This window comes from Cherax quadricarinatus, chromosome 3, assembly GCF_038502225.1.
Source record: "Cherax quadricarinatus isolate ZL_2023a chromosome 3, ASM3850222v1, whole genome shotgun sequence".
In the NCBI taxonomy this organism is placed as follows: domain Eukaryota; kingdom Metazoa; phylum Arthropoda; class Malacostraca; order Decapoda; family Parastacidae; genus Cherax; species Cherax quadricarinatus.
In genome coordinates, this window is record NC_091294.1 from 40,094,229 (window position 1) to 40,113,920 (window position 19,692).

General features: G+C 39.8%; 1 protein-coding gene across 2 annotated transcripts in view; it reads left to right on the forward strand.

The window, feature by feature from the left end:
- The first annotated feature begins 2,048 nt into the window (after positions 1-2,048).
- LOC128706382 (prolyl 4-hydroxylase subunit alpha-2-like) overlaps positions 2,049-19,692 on the forward strand; it is a 138,242-nt gene continuing 120,598 nt past the window's right edge. For both annotated transcript variants that reach the window (XM_070091387.1, XM_070091390.1), the window contains exon 1: positions 2,049-2,254. The gene's annotated coding sequence lies outside the window, so the exon portion shown is untranslated. The remainder of the gene's footprint in view (positions 2,255-19,692) is intronic.

The following is a 19,692-nucleotide window of genomic DNA, read 5'->3' on the forward strand; positions in this document are numbered from 1 at the left end:
CCTACTACTATTATTATTATTACTACTACTACTACTATTACTACTACGACTACTACTTCTAGTACTACTACTTCTTTCTTTGCCTTCCCCCGTCCCGATATGTCTTCTGATCTTTTCTGCTTTTCTCTCCCCAAGTTGTAACTTGACAATGATCAAGTTCCAGCAGAACTACTGAGATTTTTTTTGCCTCATTAAAGAATCATGACTTAAAGTGATAAAAAAAAATCTGCAGTGGCAAAAGTAAAATACATTAATAATCACGACAATAAAAATAGCACAAAAAAATCAACAAGAACATTAAGAAGAAGAAAAAGAAGAAAGAAGAAAAGGCAGCTACAGGTAATAACTTAGCAGCTAAATATTACTCTTGGCTCTATTCTTCCTATTAAAGATATTACTATGTCCATTTGTATGACAAAAATATTTTCTTGACGTCAGGTCAGGGAAGAAATCGCAGGTTATAGCTGTCACAGCCAGACGCGAGCGTTCGCGTGTCGGGGAGTGATACTCGCGCGCTGTAGTAATGCTATGTAACGCGACGTTACAATACAAATTGATGAATAAAATTACATAATTTTGGCCTATAAGCTACTTACGGGATTTTTTTGGGGGGTGGGGGCAGATATAGAGCGAGTATGCAGGTGGGAACTGAATAAAAAATGCTCACTGACTGAAAGGCTGCATGACAAAGTTGATCCCATGTATCAGAAATCTTCCCTGTGAGGATAGACTGAGGCCCTGACTCTGCACTCTCTAGAAAGGCGTAGAATTAGGGGGGATATGATTGAGGTGTATAAATGGAAAATTGGAATTAATAAAGATGTAAATAGCGTGCTGAAAATATCTAGCCTAGACAGGACTCGCAGCAATGGTTTTAAATTGGAAAAATTCAGATTCAGGAAGAATATAGGAAAGTACTGGTTTGGTAATAGAGTTGTGGATGAGTGGAACAAACTCCCAAGTACCGTTGTAGAAGCTAAGACGCTGTGTAGTTTTAAAAATAGGTTGGATAAATACATGAGTGGGTGTGGATGGGTGTGAGATGGACCTGACTAGCTTGTGCTACTAAGTCGGATGCCGTGCTCCTTCCTTAAGTGACGTGTCTAACCTCCATAGGTCACGGCATTGGCTTGAGCCTGTGGGGGAATTGGACCTGCGTCGCATGGACCAGTAGTCCTACTGCAGAATTCCTTCTTTCTTATGTTCTTATGTTCTTATTGGTAAGCTTGACAGAGGGATACTACAACAACACGAAACAAAGGTGCATTTACAAGGGCATTTCTCTTTCCATGATGCACGCATGTCGTAGTATTGACGTAGTTACTTGTTAAACAAAGGTTTGATTCTTGTATATCTTGTTTGATTTTGTTCACATGTTGAAACAAAAGGTTTGATTGATTTTGCTTACATGCTGAGAAAAAGGTTTGATTCTTATGTTTTTTGCTTAATTTTGCTTACATGCTTAAAAAAGTGTTGAATTCTTATATTTCTTGCTTGATTTTGTTTACAATTGATTGTGCTTCACTAAATTGGGGTGTATTAATTTTTTACAGGAGAGGATACTCATATTTTAGGTAGAGATTTTTTTTTTTTGGGGGGGGAGAGGAGGGGTTTATTTTCAGGGACGGATGAAAAATATTCTTGTATAGAAAGGGTGGGACTCGTGTGTGGTGTTGGTTAGTTGTGTCTGTGTTAATGTTTAGTTGATTGAATTATGTGTCTGTGTTTTGTGATGTTTACAGGCAGTGTAGTTTGTCTCACAACAGAGAATCATAAGGCCGGGCTCAGGAACTGCACCTCATATCCTTGTTATCTAAACTGACACATCTTCCTTTCTCTGCTATCAAATTTGCTTCTTCCTCGCACTAAGCGTTTCTTCTCCCCTCTTTCCTTAGCCTTTCCATTTCTGCATCTCGTTCTCCATTGCCCTCTTGCTTCTCATTGCCTCCTTTCTCCCTCTCTCCTATGACACCCCCTATTACACCCTTTCCCTGCTGCTGCTACTACTACTAGCACAGCTGTCTGCCAGCACTTCTCAGTGTCGACAGAGCTGTCGCCCGAGAAGGTAGGTGGAGATTACGCGCTCCCCACCTGGACCCCTGAACGGCGTGGCTGGCAGTATCTTCCGCGGGACTCTGGTGCTTCCCAAACATACTCTGTATAAAACTGTATTGATCCACCTGCTTTAGTTTTATATTAGTGATAGCGATACCAAGTTTTCGTGTTTCCGAGAAATACCTCACTGGCATTGAAGGTAAGTAATTAACAACCAGTATAATTCTTTGTATATGACTGTGTCCACTGCTAGTAACCATATATATATATATATATATATATATATATATATATATATATATATATATATATATATATATATGTATGTATATATATATATATATATATATATATATATATATATATATATATATATATATATATATATATATATATATATATATACATATATATATTATTATCACACTGGCCGATTCCCACCAAGGCAGGGTGGCCCGAAAAAGAAAAACTTTCACCATCATTCACTCCATCACTGTCTTACCAGAAGGGTGCTTTACACTACAGTTTTTAAACTGCAACATTAACACCATATATATATATATATATATATATATATATATATATATATATATATATATATATATATATATATATATATCTATACATATATATATATATATATATATATATATATATATATATATATATATATATATTTATATATATATATATATATATATATATATATATATATATATATATATATATATATATATATATATATATATATATATATATATATATATATATATATATATATATATATATACATAAGCAGAAGTGTTATAAGAAGAGCAGAATATATGGAGAGTAAAAGAAAAGTGAAGAGAGTGGTGAGAGAGTGCAAAAGGAGAGCATATGAAAGAGTCAAGAAATTTTAATGAAAATAAGAACAAATTTTGGAGTGAGTTAAACAAGTTAAGAAAGCCTAGGGAAAGTATGGATTTGTCAGTTAAAAACAGAGTAGGGGAGTTAGTAGATTGGGAGAGGGAGGTATTAGGTAGATGGCGAGAATATTTTGAGGAACTTTTAAATGTTAAGGAAGAAAGAGAGGCAGTAATTTCATGCACTGGCCAGGGAGGTATACCATCTTTTAGGAGTGAAGAAGAGCAGAATGTAAGTGTGGTGGAGGTACGTGAGGCATTACGTAGAATGAAAGGGAGTAAAGCAGCTGGAACTGATGGGATCATGACAGAAATGTTAAAAGCAGGGGGGGATATAGTGTTGGAGTGGTTGGTACTTTTGTATGAAAGAGGGGAAGGTACCTAGGGATTCGCGGAGGGCATGTATAGTCCCTTTATATAAAGGGAAAGGGGACAAAAGAGATTGTAAAAATTATAGAGGAATAAGTTTACTGAGTATACCAGGAAAAGTATACGGTAGGGTTATAATTGAAAGAATTAGAGGTAAGACAGAATGTAGAATTGCGGATGAGCAAGGAGGTTTCAGAGTGGGTAGAGGATGTGTAGATCAAGTGTTTACATTGAAGCATATTTGTGAACAGTATATAGATAAAGGTAGGGAAGTTTTTATTGCATTTATGGATTTAGAAAAGGCATATGATAGAGTGGATAGAGGAGCAATGTGGCAGATGTTGCAAGTATATGGAATAGGTGATAAGTTACTAAATGCTGTAAAGAGTTTTTATGAGGATAGTGAGGCTCAGGTTAGGGTGTGTAGAAGAGAGGGAGACTACTTCCCGGTAAAAGTAGGTTTTAGACAGGGATGTGTAATGTCACCATGGTTGTTTAATATATTTATAGATGGGGTTGTAAAAGAAGTAAATGCTAGGGTGTTCGGGAGAGGGGTGGGATTAAATTATGGGGAATCAAATTCAAAATCGGAATTGACACAGTTACTTTTTGCTGATGATGCTGTGCTTATGGGAGATTCTAAAGAAAAATTGCAAAGGTTAGTGGATGAGTTTGGGAATGTGTGAACGTAGAAAGTTGAAAGTGAACATAGAAAAGAGGTACCAAATGATTTAGATAAAGAAAAATTGGATATCAAATTGGGGAGGAGGAGTATGGAAGAAGTGAATGTTTTCAGATACTTGGGAGTTGACGTGTCGGCGGATGGATTTATGAAGGATGAGGTTAATCATAGAATTGATGAGGGAAAAAAGGTGAGTGGTGCGTTGAGATATATGTGGAGTCAAAAAACGTTATCTATGGAGGCAAAAAAGGGAATGTATGAAAGTATAGCAGTACCAACACTCTTATATGGGTGTGAAGCTTGGGTGGTAAATGCAGCAGCTAGGAGACGGTTGGAGGCAGTGGAGATGTCCTGTCTAAGGGCAATGTGTGGTGTAAATATTATGCAGAAAATTCGGAGTGTGGAAATTAGGAAAAGGTGTGGAGTTAATAAAAGTATTAGTCAGAGGGCAGGAGAGGGGTTGTTGAGGTGGTTTGGTCATTTAGAGAGAATGGATCAAAGTAGAATGACATGGAAAGCATATAAATCTATAGGGGAAGGAAGGCGGGGTAGAAGTCGTCCTCGAAAGGGTTGGAGAGAGGGGGTAAAGGAGGTTTTGTGGGCAAGCGTGCGTGAGCGTGTTAGATAGGAGTGAATGGAGACGAATGGTACTTGGGACCTGACGATCCGTTGGAGTGTGAGCAGGGTAATATTTAGTGAAGGGATTCAGGGAAACCGGTTATTTTCATATAGTCGGACTTGAGTCCTGGAAATGGGAAGTACAATGCCTGCACTTTAAAGGAGGGGTTTGGGATATTGGCAGTTTGGAGGGATATGTTGTGTATCTTTATATGTGTATGCTTCTAAACTGTTGTATTCTGAGCACCTCTGCAAAAACAGTGATAATGTGTGAGTGTGGTGAAAGTGTTGAATGATGATGAAAGTATTTTCTTTTTGGGGATTTTCTTTCTTTTTTGGGTCACCCTGCCTCGGTGGGAGACGGCCGACTTGTTGAATATATATATATATATATATATATATATATATATATATATATATATATATATATATATATATATATATATATATATATATATATATATATATATATATATATATATATATATATATATATATATATATATATATATATATATATATATATATATATATATATATATATATATATATATATATATATATATATATATATATATATATATATATATATATATATATATATGTGTGTGTGTGTGTGTGTGTGTGTGTGTGTGTGTGTGTGTATAACCACTGAATTTTATTGAGTTTTATTAACATTTGTGTGAGTATGTAATAACACTGATATACATGTGTGTTAGTCATAAGAATAAGTCTACTGACTCCTTATTAGAGTCGCCGTTGATGTAGAAGTAGAGATTCTATTGAACCTAATGGCTGGGTCTCGGTGATTTTAGTCCTGGGACGCTGATGACGACTGTCAACTGATCTGGAAGACACAGGCGCTATGGCTTTAGCACGACAGGTCGCAGTGAACGGTGGTGTCTAGTGCCGCGTTGCACAAAAGTGGTGTGGTCAGTGGCTATTGATCAGGATGCGTGAATAGAGTCTTCCTTCCGGTGTGCAACGATGATGACACTTCTCCAAACTTCAATAAGGCAGTCAGTTCTTGTAGCGCCACCCGTGAATCTGGGCCTCAGCCCAGAGTGCTGGGGTAAGCTTAAGTTTGGTATAAACCTTGGTAATAAATACCGACAAGTTGGTTTAGAAAGACACGTAAGCAAACACTATAACATATTTATTAGAAAACGTTTCGGTCCTGGGACCTTGATCACTTCTAACATGTTAGAAGTTATCAAGGTCCCAGGACCGAAACGTTTTCTAATAAATATGTTATAGTGTTTGCTTACGTGTCTTTCTAAACCAAGCTTAAGCTTGCTCACCACCTCCTGTTGGTGGTTGAAGACGAGGCGGCACAGACAAAACAATTAAGGTAAGAGGGCACTTAAAAAAAATCATACCACGGGCGGGGATAGAACCATGGGTTCTCTCCCCACCCATGGTACGGTTTGTTTGCAATCGTGTCATTACGATTTCGTGAGTCAAGAGGACACTTCTTTGTAAACAAAACTTCATTTCAAGACAATGCTTCGCCCTCACAAGAGGTCTTATCATGTCATTAACGTGATAAAGCAAATATCACCCTCTTACAGTGCTATATTTGACTAGAATCTTGCCATTCTTCTAGAGACAAATGTCGGATATAGTGAAGGAGACTTCAATGAAGTGAAATACCTATCAGCGACGAGAATTCTCATTCCTCCTCAGTAAGAAGAGTATAATGAAAGGAAAATCGGTAAACAAAATAATTAAGAAGGAAAAGAAAACGAAGAACCAAATGGAAGAGATGAAGAGAGAGACGAGAAGTACAGTAAAATACAAAACAAATAAAACTGGTAGAAAAGGAGTAACAATGAGAGAGAGTGAGAAGGAGAGAGAAAGAAAGATCTCTAAGTGTAGTTCTCAATGGAACGGAATCAGCAAGACATCCTATTGGGGCAAGTGTTCCACAAGGAAGCGTGCTGGGTCCATTGTTATGGAATGTCTACTTCAACGACCTTCTTCATCTCATCCCAGAATCACATGCATATGCAGACGACTTTACACTGACATTCACTTATCCAAGAGAAGAAATGCCAGCTGCTCTAAGCTACATCAGCTACATCAATCACCAGCTGAGAGCTATATCAGCTTGGGGAAATAGATGGCAGGTAACATTTGCACCTGATGATGATCGTCTCTAGGCACCATGATGGTAATGCTGGTGCAGTAGTAAGGATGAATGGGAGGGTGTTGGCACCTGGAGAAGAAGTTGATATCCTTGGGGTGAAATTTGACTCCAAACTAACCATGAATAACCATGTTGTAAATCTTGCAAACAAGGCAGCCAGGTTGCTTACAGCACTTCGCCGTATCTCGCATCTGCTTGACAGTAGGGGTTGCAAGATTCTGTACGAGGCACAAGTACGCTCACACCTTGAGTATGCTCCACTTTCTTGGTTTGCCTGCCCCCCCTCTCATCTGCGACTGCTTGACAGAGTAGAGAACAGAGCAAGACGTCTCATCTCTCGCCTGGACCCATCTTGGATAGATCTGTCATTTCAGCAGAGCCTTCAACATAGGAGGGATGTGGGTGGCCTTACTGTTATGTACAAGGCCAATATTGTCAAAATACCACACTTGGATCCACTTCGAGGACAGCATGAAACAAGCTTTTATGCCACAAGACGGGCAGAAAGCAGCAACTTCACTCTGGCTGTACCCTTCTCCAGAACATCACTCCATCTGAGATCATACATACCCAGGATGACTCGAGTATGGAACACATTCGTAGAGCATAATGATGTCAACGAGATAAAGTCAGTTGATCAAATGAAAATGCTGGCCCACAGATGGCTCCAATTTCATCCTGTTCCCTACTTGTATGTCTCATAACAATAAAAATGCTTTCAAATGAGCTGATGTAGGTAACAGCTCTTAGCTTGCCAATAAAGTTAGGAATCCTTAACCTGTAAATAGCTTGTCAATAAAGCTAGGGATCCTTAACCTTGTCAAACCCTGTGTAAAAAAAAAAAAGAAAGAGAGAGAGAGAGAGAGAGACGGAAAAGGGGATGGGATGGATATCGTCAATTACACCTCACTCAAATGCCACTCACAATTGAAATTTGTATTTTTTTTGAAAGACACATAACTGAAGTCTACTGGTCTCCACCCAAGTTACTGATAACTCTGAACCAGCAATTAAGTCTCTGCTAATGGTGTGTGTTGAGGAGAAAAAGATAGCTTTTGATTATAGTGATGTCGAGAGGTTGTTTATTTCAATCAAGGACACTCTCTCTCTCTCTCTCTCTCTCTCTCTCTCTCTCTCTCTCTCTCTCTCTCATTAGCAACCATTCACGGTGTCTCGAAAATTTTGTAAAAAAAAAAGCACTAACAAAAGTCTTAAGTGAATGTACGTGTTCAGTGTCCACCATTATTACTGTCACACGAATGCAGACGAGAGATGCAGTCAACAAGTACACTGTGAATTGCGTTAGGAATGATGGTGTTTCATGCGTCCGTGATGCGTTCCAGATTTACCAAATCATCGCCGTATGTTAAGTTAACTTGTTGATAGTGAAGGGCTCTTGATCTCGGGTCAGGCTTGGCAGAGTTGATCACTTCACGAAGAAAACGCATTTTCTAACATGAAATGTTAAAGGGAAACATTGCTAGTTTCTAACAATTTTCTTAGAGACGTGAGTAGCCAGTCACTCTTGAGTAGCGATGAGTGTCTGGGATCGATTCCCATCGAGGGTAGAAACATTGGGCGTGTTTCTTTACACCTGGCGTCTATGTTCACCCATTAGTAAAATGGGTACCTGGGTGTTAGTGGACAGGTGTGTGGTCACATCCTGGGACAAAACTGACCTAATATGCCCGAAATGCTCTGCATACCAAGGGGCTATCTATACAGTAGTATGTCATTGATGTCAGCTATGATCTGTATACCTTGTACATGTACTGGTAGTAAATAAAAATATTATATTATTATTATTATTATTATTATTATTATTATGATTATTATTATTATTATTATAAGTTGATGAACTATAAGGAAATCCTTCTGCTGGCTTCTAACTTAACCAAACTTAAAATAACCTAATGTAAGTTAACCTTGCTTAAACTAACTTAAACCTAAGCCATCGTAACTTGATTATACTTAAGATAACTCAAAGACGGCAGAGGGCGTGTAGAGGACGACCTTTCCTAATAAAATGTACATTATTAATGTCCTGAGAGAACCTATAAAAAGCAACGTCGTTATTTTGAGCAAACTTGTATCAACATGCGGGGCCCCAGACTATTCAGCATTTTACCAGAGGATATCCGAAACACTGCTGGGACTGGTGTAAAAGTTTTCAAGAGGAGACTGGGCAAGTATCTTCACTAGGTCCCAGATCAACCAGGTTGTGGTGGATATGTGGGGCAGTGGGCCACCAGCAGCAACAGCCTGGTTGACCAGGCAAACACCAGTCGAGCCTGGCCCAAGGCCGAGTTCCGGAAGTAGGAAAAATTCTCGAAGTTATATTCCTGAAACTACGTCTTCACATATTTTTTTAAGCAAGGTTAAAGTAAGTTAGCCAAAATTAACAAATATTTAACGGGAAAAACCCTGACTTGGATATATGTTTGCTCACTGTAACAAAAAAACTGCATATACACTTTAAAAAATAATAGTTAACTGTTAATAAAACAAGATTTTCTTCGTAGGCAAAAACGGCATTTTACAAAATTTTCGTAACTTTTATACCAGAATTAGAATCTGCCGCCGAAGCGGCTAGTTTACTGTCAACCCCATATCTATCCTGTGGACGGTAACACAACCCCATATCTATCCTGTGGACGGTAGCACAACCCCATATCTATCCTGTGGACGGTAGCACAACCCCATATCTATCCTGTGGACGGTAGCACAACAGCATATCTATCCTGTGGACGGTAACACAACCCCATATCTATCCTGTGGACGGTAACACAACCCCATATCTATCCTGTGGACGGTAACACAACAGCATATCTATCCTGTGGACGGTAACACAACCCCATATCTATCCTGTGGACGGTAGCACAACAGCATATCTATCCTGTGGACGGTAACACAACAGCATATCTATCCTGTGGACGGTAACACAACAGCATATCTATCCTGTGGACGGTAACACAACAGCATATCTATCCTGTGGACGGTAGCACAACAGCATATCTATCCTGTGGACGGTAGCACAACCCCATATCTATCCTGTGGACGGTAACACAACAGCATATCTATCCTGTGGACGGTAACACAACCCCATATCTATCCTGTGGACGGTAACACAACCCCATATCTATCCTGTGGACGGTAGCACAACAGCATATCTATCCTGTGGACGGTAGCACAACCCCATATCTATCCTGTGGACGGTAGCACAACCCCATATCTATCCTGTGGACGGTAGCACAACCCCATATCTATCCTGTGGACGGTAGCACAACCCCATATCTATCCTGTGGACGGTAACACAACAGCATATCTATCCTGTGGACGGTAGCACAACAGCATATCTATCCTGTGGACGGTAACACAACAGCATATCTATCCTGTGGACGGTAACACAACAGCATATCTATCCTGTGGACGGTAGCACAACAGCATATCTATCCTGTGGACGGTAACACAACAGCATATCTATCCTGTGGACGGTAACACAACAGCGTATCTATCCTGTGGACGGTAACACAACAGCATATCTATCCTGTGGACGGTAACACAACAGCGTATCTATCCTGTGGACGGTAGCACAACAGCATATCTATCCTGTGGACGGTAACACAACAGCATATCTATCCTGTGGACGGTAGCACAACAGCATATCTATCCTGTGGACGGTAACACAACAGCATATCTATCCTGTGGACGGTAGCACAACAGCATATCTATCCTGTGGACGGTAGCACAACAGCATATCTATCCTGTGGACGGTAACACAACAGCATATCTATCCTGTGGACGGTAACACAACAGCATATCTATCCTGTGGACGGTAGCACAACAGCATATCTATCCTGTGGACGGTAGCACAACAGCATATCTATCCTGTGGACGGTAACACAACAGCATATCTATCCTGTGGACGGTAACACAACAGCATATCTATCCTGTGGACGGTAGCACAACAGCATATCTATCCTGTGGACGGTAGCACAACAGCATATCTATCCTGTGGACGGTAACACAACAGCATATCTATCCTGTGGACGGTAACACAACAGCATATCTATCCTGTGGACGGTAACACAACAGCATATCTATCCTGTGGACGGTAGCACAACAGCATATCTATCCTGTGGACGGTAACACAACAGCATATCTATCCTGTGGACGGTAACACAACAGCATATCTATCCTGTGGACGGTAACACAACAGCATATCTATCCTGTGGACGGTAGCACAACAGCATATCTATCCTGTGGACGGTAACACAACAGCATATCTATCCTGTGGACGGTAACACAACAGCATATCTATCCTGTGGACGGTAACACAACAGCATATCTATCCTGTGGACGGTAACACAACAGCATATCTATCCTGTGGACGGTAACACAACAGCATATCTATCCTGTGGACGGTAGCCCAACAGCATATCTATCCTGTGGACGGTAACACAACATCATATCTATCCTGTGGACGGTAACACAACAGCATATCTATCCTGTGGACGGTAACACAACAGCATATCTATCCTGTGGACGGTAGCACAACCCCATATCTATCCTGTGGACGGTAACACAACAGCATATCTATCCTGTGGACGGTAGCACAACAGCATATGGATAAACAAAAGCCCTAGGAACTAGGCCCCAAATGGGTTAATATGGGTACATCTGGATTTATATTTATTGAACAGTTAACTGTTACAAGAAAATTTAGGAAATTTGCTAAATATGTCTGGCGTTTCATTTTCATTAAAAAAATATTTTGACCTATTCCATAAGTTATTATACTATCTTTATATACATCAATAAGTGGACAAATATGCACATAATGGCCATAGATCTGGCCACATACTTTGCATTTGGTCTGATCATCGTCTGTATGTCTGCCAAACTGCCAGAAGTACTTGTAACTAAGCCTAAGCCTGGCTACTACAACATCATTTAGTCTCTTCATACTGCAAGTTGCACCACGGATTTTTATACGCTATGGGAAAATACGAGAAGGAAAACGACAACCTTAATTACAGCGGTGTACGCATTTACATAATTTGTTCCACGTATGTTGGCTTTCCCAGCTCTCTCTCTCTCTCTCTCTCTCTCCCCTCATGGAAGGTTCCTTAATGTTGGTGAGGGGCTCTTGATTTAGGGAATTGGATCTGTGCTCCAGTTCCCCGAATTAAGCCTGAATGCCTTCCACATCCCCCCTCCCCTGGGCGCTGTATAATCTTACGGGTTTAGCGCTTCCCCCTTGATTATAATAATAATCTCTCTCTCTCTCTCTCTCTGTCTCTGGCCCTTATCTCAAATAAGTTCTTTCCACAGCCTAGGGAAAGTTGTGCCAGTGTTTGTACGGATTAGCATAATACTGTAGTTACCTCGTCGACCACCAGGTGGTAGTCACATTATGTTCGTCATTAGAAATGAAAGAAATCTCCTAATGGCCCGTTAATTAGAGATTCTGGACATGTACTGTACTTACCTGTTCGTACTTACCTATATATGTCTGCAGAGGTCGTATCTCAGCTCCTGGACCCACCTCTCAACTTGCCGCTTGCCAGATTCACTACCCCCTCCCCTAGCCGCGTGGTCCCTGTCGTACCTGCCTCTAAAACTATGTATGGAGTCTGCCACCATCACTGCTTCTCTGAGATCAATATACTTTCCGACAACCCTGAGGCTGAAGAAGTACATTTCCATTTTATTTCATCAATAAATAATATTTTAACAAGTTCCATCGTCAATATCTGAACGTTTATTACAGTTGTACAAAAAATACTGTTTTTAGGTTTGGTTTCCTTACTATAGGTTAAGTTAATAAAGATTAAGTTAGGTTAGTACAGGTTAAATTAGGTTAGGCTGCTTAAACTTATGAAAATTAACAACTTAGAAAATGAAACGAAATAAGATCCATTATAACAATAAGAGCACCAGTAAGAACATTATTTACAGTAAGAACAGTTATAACAATAGCTTGAGTAATAACAAAAGCAGTAACTGTAACAGAAACCATCAATTACAATATCAAACATTAGGAAGTGCTTCCTCAAGACACTTGTTGTCCCTGTTCACCCATCAGTAAAATGGGTACCTGGGTGTTAGTGGACTGGTGTGGGTCGCATCATCAGGACAAAACTGACCTAATTTGCCCGAAATGCTCAGCGTAACAAGAGGCTTTCTATACAGTAGAATGTCATTGATGTCACCTAGGCCTGTATACCTTGTACATGTACTTGTAGAAATAATAATACATTATTATTATTATAACATTTATCCCCCCAAAAATGTCATTTTCCGCTACCGACGGTGCCAACAGTGCTGCCAACTTTCATCTAAATTGCCGTCTAACATACACAACAACGCCAGGTGATACTTTCCATTTCGCGACAATAGTCTTATACACTTTCCCCTGAGGCACTCAGCTGTTGTGCGGACATTGAAGTAGCTATTAAAGGTAATTTAGTTGATTAAAAGTAATATAAAAGGAGGATTTCCTGCTTGGGACACCGCGAAGAGGGAAATGAGGCCAGAGATGAAGATGAATTGTTATGGTATGTCAGTTCATCCTCTTAACAACAAGAATAAAAGTTCAGTATTTAACTTCCTCTGTTTTCCCTCAAGCATCTCGTTGCCAGGTTGGTTAATTGGGGTTTCTGGCTATCGACACACTACAGTTTTTAAGGCTTCTTGTAACGTGCGCTCCACGGGTGAATCTATAGGGATTTACAGCAATCATAGTACTAGGGGGAGAGAGCACAACTTTGTAGTAGCCACAGTCAGTGGCCAGGCTTCAAACACCTTTTATTGTACAGCAATAAAGGAATGGAACAGACTACCCGTACATGTCAAAGCCAGTCATGGCATGAACCAGTTCAAGAAGAGTGCCAAACGGTGTCTGATGAATGTAGCTACAGAAAGGGAGGGGAATGATTTTTTATTTTTTAGCTAACGCAAGTGTAATTTTACCTTATTCCTAGTAATGACCCTCGTATTGTAGATAGTCTTAATGACCCTCGTATTGTAGATAGTCGTAATGACCCTCGTGTAGTAGATAGTCTTTTTAGTATGATAATAAGATGTTATCTTCATTATAGAATAATAAGAAAATATTATAACCTTTATATTATAATAATAAGGTAAAAGGACCCCAATGGAAATAAGTCACTCTGTCTGACTGTTTTGGGTTATCCTAGGTTCTCTACACATATGCTGCTATGTATGATAATCTATGTAACTGTATTTGTGTATACCTGAATAAACTTACTTACAGCATTTTCCGGCATATAAGGCGCACGAGTATATAAGATACACAAGACGATGGTTCCAAGTATTTGTAACATAACCTTAGTAAACAACTATTGCAGAAAAAACCAAAGTCTACCTTTAATTTTGAGTATATAAGACACAAAATCATTTTTTTTCAAGATGGTGCGCCTTATATGCCGGAAAATGCAGATAGGTTAACTCTAGGCGTATACACACTGAGAAATGTAAACCCTTCGCCTATACATGAGCAGGAACAGACCACTAATATGAGGCAGGTCCCAGCCAACTACCGAGTCATCTTGGTAATTGATCTAATTGTCAAGTCAAAATAAATCGTCACTCGAAGCCACAAATTCCTTCAACTCAGAGCTAAATATGTCTTAAATCAAATTCTCGAGAGGGAACACGATTTAAGTGTCCTCTTTATTAGAAGAAAGAACATAAACATCGGCTTCACATCGAGCAAAATTACTCTAGAAATATCCAAACTTGCATCTTTTTCCTTTCAGTTTGATACTCACAGGTTGATAGTCTCTAGCCACAAGAATACACTTACGTTAGAGGCTATCTAGTCGTTTGAACTTCCCAAATACCAAACCCCGTTTTAGCGCTATTAAGGGAAAATACCCATAAATTCGATTACCCCAAGACTTGATTTTTAGTGAGGCAGCGACCTCTTAGTGATGAAGTTGATCCTCGCGCATTTGTTCACAGCGAGAGTTGCAGGAAATAAGTGCAAAATACAATTATTGTCTGCTGTTGCACCAGTAGCCCAGTGGTGAGAGTCACTTCTCTCAATTCCGGGCCGGGGATCGATCCCTGGTCGTCTTCACTCGTTCTGGAGAGTCGATACTGCTATCTGCTGTTGTCCATACCTACTGAATCTTGAATTCAGTTTAAGATCGTCTTAGCTATATTGTTTCAGTATGATTGTGCAACTGTTATTTGTGATCATGCTTTGCATGGTAAATGTATTGTAATGCGTCACCTTGTTGTACCGATACAAATGGTTATAATCTGTCTGAAATACAGTGGCGAAGAATTGTCAGATTCCGAACTATTAATCAAGAAAGACATGAGATCAAGGGAGGTACTGATATTCATCGTTAAAATTTTACTAACTCAAACACACACACACACACACACACACACACACACACACACACACACACACACACACACACACACACACACATACAATGAGAGTCAGTATCAGATAAATCTCATATTTAAATAATCTTATATAACCATCTGGAGGACACACTTATCGGAAGAGACAAACCAAGATAATTGGATAATCAAAGGTTGTGATGTCAGGATCGTGTCTTGTGTAGTGACCTCAAAGACGTCACTATGACCTCAAGAAACGTCTTGACCTCCATTCCCTTCGTCTCTCAACTCCTTGTGGCTCCAAGATTTTTCTCTTATTTATGTGACTAATATTTTAGAATTTAAAATATTGTTGAAATTATTTGATATATTGTTAGTTTTCTTGTTATTTTTTTAATATGCACCGTCTCTATTAAGGGGATCTGTTGAGCCCTGTATAACAGTGGCATTGTCTGTTCAACGGGGTGCTGTCCCTGTTAATGCAAGGAAGCAGCTTAGGTGTTGCAGGATGACAATCATTCTCATATTTTATCTTCTGCAATTTTGTCTCTGAGGGACATAATTATTATTTGTGTGTATGTGCTCACCTATATGTGGCTGCACGGGTCGATTCACAGCTCCTGGCTCTGTGTGTGTAAGAGAGAGAGAGAGAGCTGACGCTTTCTTGAATGTGTCTGACATTAATTATTCGTAGTTAGCAGAGAAGTGATATGCTTACAGTATTAAGTCTGTGTTTATCATGTATCCTTCTATAACTTCGTGATTATCATGTATCCCTTCATGCTCCCGAGGTTATCAAGTATCCCTCTATAATCCCGCGATTATATTGTTTACCTTTACAATCCCCTGGTTATCGCATGTCCTCTTCTCCTCCTCCAGTAAGCGAGGTCATGTCTGTGTGAATTTTTTCATGAGACTTATTTTTGCTTGTCTCTGGAAGACATTTTGCTGGTAACTTTTGAACTTTCTCCGGCTTGTCGACTAGTTTCTCAGGAAATTTTTCTGCCGCTATATATTCTAATTATGGTATGTGTTGATAGTTCGTTTCATATATATATATATATATATATATATATATATATATATATATATATATATATATATATATATATATATATATATATATATATATATATATATATATATATATATAGGATGGGGTCCACCTCTGGTGTAAATTGTGGGACCCACAACCTCGGAGAAGTGGATAAAAAGGCTTCAAGGAAGAATATTTGGATTTCTTCCTGAAGCTGTTTGAATATTCCACTTCCCCTACCACCCCATCTTTTAATATATATTTTTTTTACCAATAGGAATATTTTATTACATAATATGGTACAGAAGATATAAGAGATACATTGTTGATATAAAGGTGGCATATAAGGTACATGTTGTTACGTGTGTATCACCGATTATAAGGCGAAAATCTCATCCAGCTCCTCAGAGCTGGGGCGTGTGCCCAAAATACAGCAGGCATTACCCCTTTGAACAGCCGCACTGAGCTGCTGGAACAGAAAACTAGCTGCCCTGGGATCCCTAGTTACCCTGATGAGTCTTTTTCCCAGCTCCTTAAGGAATTTAGATGCACTCTTTCCCCATGAGCCAAGGGTCTCTGAGCCTATGGGACCAAACATACAATGATGGGCAAGTTCTCCATCTTTTCTAGACTTTTGGGACTCCCTGAAGCTGGCAGCTGCCCCTCCTTCCTCCCTGGTGTATTGAAGATAGGTATCAGCCAAGGTAGATGCACATGTATAGTCCCACACCACGTCCATCTGGACGCTTCTGGCTGCCATCAGATCTGCATAGTTGGGGTGGCTCCCTTACTGCTGGGCATCCAGCTGTTGTGAGGCTCCTCTTGATAATGTTATTAACCTCCTCATGTCTTGCAATCTTTCCCTCGGATTTACGGCACACAAGACCATGGTACCCGAATCGGTCTGCTGCTTCACTGCCATAAATACACCTGTGTTCGGCGAGAATAGGGGCGGCAAGTCGAAGGGCAACACCGATGCGGATGGTCTGTGGGTCGAGGCGTGTGCCAAGGCTGGAGTTGGGAATAGCCAACAGAAAGTCCCCAGCATGAGGGGCTCTCACTGCCAGGAGGCGGGCTCTATCCTTCTCTGACACACTCTGAAGCATTGTTGAGACAATATTTTCCACTATTGGACCATCCCAGTGCGATTGTTTGTAGTTGTTGGGGGGAGAAGGTCTGGTTTCAGAGCCCGTTAGATTATCCCAGATCATTGCTCCGTCAATGAATTTTTGGTCCTGGACTCCAATCTTGTCCCTAAGATGTTCAGGGAGAATCGCTGCTACAAGCTCTCTGGATGCAATACACGAGGACAGAAAAGCAGGTAACGCAATCTGTGATGACTTGCGGACACCAATGCCTCCTAGTATGACTGGAAGTGTAGCTTGGTTCCACTGCCCGTCTTCTATTGTAAGGTTAAGTACTTTCGTAAAAATCTGCCTCAGAATACTGTCATATTCGTGCAGTATAGGGTTATCATATGAAGGTGCACATCTTAGGAAATATGTCAACCTGGGCAGACTCAAGCACTTTGTGAGAAGGTACAAGGCATCGTGGGTGTCCAGATTGCCTATTCGTTGTTCCATTCTCCTTAACTCTTCCAATTTCTTCCTGAGAATTGTGTCAATGGCATTGCTTCCCAGAGGTGCTCCTAGCAAGACACTGTTTGTAGGGGCAATGACTGCTGCTCCTGGTAGTTTTGATCTCACTGCATTTATCACTTGTTGACTGACTGAGATGATTTCACATTTGGATGGATTCAGGATGAGACCCATTTCCTGTCCCCGTGTCATTACCTGTGTAAGATCATGTAGGAGGGACTCCTTTTTACCTGCTAGTGTGCCATCATCTAGGAACCAGATGTTTAGCTCGCTGGTCAGACTGACTGTGATTTCCCTAACTGCTACACAGAAGAGAAATGGTGCAAGAGGATCTCCTTGTTGGACACCCTCCGATGATGTGATTTCATGCTCTCCAAAGAGAAGCATTGATTCCTTGCTCTACCCAGCTGCAACAAAAGGGAAAAGACCAGGGAAATGTTCTTGTACTGCTGCTAATATATATATATATATATATATATATATATATATATATATATATATATATATATATATATATATATATATATATATATATATATATATATATATATATATATATCTTGGAAACATTGGTGCCAGCACTAAGCCTTGCGGCACCCCGCTGGTGACACGGCCCCCAAGAGACCACCTTACCTTGTATAACTCTTAGAGTTGGTTAGCAACATTTTGATTTGGTTAGTTGGTGCGTGACTTTGCTTTTAAGTGTGTGCTTGAAACCTTTCCGTTTGGTTGGCTGCTGTGTGTATTTAGGTTTGCTTGTTTTTTTTTATGAGAGAGGAAGATTTTCTTTTTGTTGTTCCGTGTGTGGATTTGCGATTTCTCGTGTTTGGAATCTTGATACAGTTGAAAAACACCCCAAAATATGGAAGCCATCGACAGTATATTTTTACTCACTGTTTCTCTGTTTAGGTATCCATTTTTTCTTTGTTTATGTCATCCTGTATCGCCGTTTATGTATTCTTGTATCTCTCTTTAGGTCTCTGTATCTCTATATAATTATTTTTATATAGCTGCTTACATTTCCCTGTATCTGTTGGGATTTCCTTGTATCTCTGGTTAGGGATTCCTGTATTTGTATTCAGGTCTCCCTGTATTTGTATTTTGGTCTTCCTATAACTCTGTTTAGGTCTCACTTTAACTATATTAGATTTTTGTATCTGTTGAAAGCTCTATGTATTTTTTCATCTATGCGTAATCTCTCTCTCTGGACTGAACTTTCCCGGGCGGCCAAATTCATTTGCCGGACGTAAAGAGATGAATAATTTTGCATCATGGTAGGGAAGAAATCGCAGACAATGGAAGAGTGTGTGACCCTGTGACATACATGTGACCCAGTAGGGAAGAGACATTATAGACTATCTCGGCGTGACCCACCAGGGGGACTTTCACCTGGCGTGACCTTCTCTAGGTGTTTATGGTAGTTATTGTTTTTTTCCTGACCCTGCAGGAAAGGCTCTACAGTCACTTTCGAAGAATCCAGGACTTATCACCTATCGAGGGTAAGGGACTGATCACCTGAAATTACCTTTACTGTTTCCAATGTTATATTCGCTTGTATTAGACTGAAAAAGCCTGCTACGCAGGAGAAAGATTTCGACAATAAAGACTCCCAGGTGTTGCAGATGTGTCATTTACATCAACTTGTCTGTACTGTATACATCAATAATATGAAATTTACAGATAGCACCTGAAAAATGTATGAGGTAGAGGCCGAAAAAATATAGTTTCCCAATCTGTTATTTCATTTCAGACTTACTATAGGTTCTTAACTAGACGGACAAAGTCACAATTGTATGTGTACATGAGTCTTCATAACTAAATTTGCAACCAAGGTTCAGAACTCATCCAAAACATCTCTTTCATCACTCATTCTCCAGTTTTTTTTATCGCTGTCT